This window comes from Vicia villosa, linkage group LG3 (assembly GCF_029867415.1).
Source record: "Vicia villosa cultivar HV-30 ecotype Madison, WI linkage group LG3, Vvil1.0, whole genome shotgun sequence".
NCBI classification, from domain to species: domain Eukaryota; kingdom Viridiplantae; phylum Streptophyta; class Magnoliopsida; order Fabales; family Fabaceae; genus Vicia; species Vicia villosa.
In genome coordinates this window covers 26418293-26419697 of record NC_081182.1, presented here as the reverse complement: position 1 = coordinate 26419697, position 1405 = coordinate 26418293, and positions in this window count along the sequence as shown.

Below are 1405 nucleotides of genomic sequence, written 5' to 3'. Positions count from 1 at the left end.
CGGAAGCACTGTTCATAGTTTTAGGCATAAATTATCACTTTGTAAAAGTGGTAGTTTCTCACATTGAGAAACTACCACACCATTAGTTTTAGGCCTACAATTTATGTACTCTTGGATCACAATCTTGCCGACATTATTTCAAAGCTTTATTCAAGTTTCAAGATTTGTTTTGTTCGTAATTTTATTCAAGTTTGTTTCGTCTTCTTTACTTCCTGGTTTATTTATTTGCAATTATTTTAGTTTCTTGTTCTTATAATATTGTTTTATCATTACAAATCTAAATACGCACATGTTCATGGTTAATAATTATAATTTCATGTTTAATAATTAAAATTTCATGTTTGTTTCTTTAAGTATGTCTGGCTAATTAAACAGATATCGGTATGTAAAGTAATTTAACCGAAGGGATCCCAAATAAGCTGGCTTAAATATGTTTTATTAAATATCACTCGTTTCTGGTTTTGTGTCTAATTAAATATGCTAAAGTTATAAAATCAATAGAGCGAGAGTTTGAGATTTTAGAACTGATAAAGGTTAAAATCAATAGAGCGAGAGTTTGAGATCTTTAACTGGATAGTAGACATAGAACATTAGTTTTAAGGACGGCGAGAGCGTATTAAAACTAATTAGAATTTATTTATTTTAAAAAGGTGTTTTTAAACCCGACGCGGGACAGCGAGAGCGTACGTTAGGGAATACTAGCATGATCCGAGTCAACAGAACGAGAGTTTGAGACTAGGAGAATTAAGTAAATAACTTCTTCATGAAATGAGCATTTTATCAACTTTGATGTTTTCAAAAAGCTTTTCTAAATCTAATGGGATGGCGAGAGCGTACATTATGAGTTAGGATAGTAGTCTAAATCAACAGAGCGAGAGTTTGAGAGGAGGACTTTTAAATGACATAGTTAGTAAAGATTTTTAATTTATTAAAGAACCTGGCCAATGGAACTTCGGATCACCTAAGTTAGACGAACTACATACCGATATCCGCGCATTAATATTTTATTTAGATCTAGTATTATTTTAGTTTCCCCTTATAACACAATTCAAATATCATTAGCCTTAGCTTTACATAGTAACTTTAGATAACGGTAGATTGATTTATAGTCCCTATGGATTCGATATCTTTTAAAACTACACGACACGACTGTGCACTTGCAGTCTCCCGACTAATAGACACGTAAAGTCACGATCAGTCACTTGCTACAGGTTATATTTAAGATAAGTCGTGTGTCTGCACATACGACCCTCTCCGAGGGAACCAGGCGATAGAGTCGTTCCGGGTGTACATTGACTGGCTGATGCATGAGGACATAAACTTCAGTTCATACGTCGACCACCGTGTGACGATACCATTTGACGAGGTTTCGTTGTTTACGGGTTGGTTGGCCTGGGAGATTCGC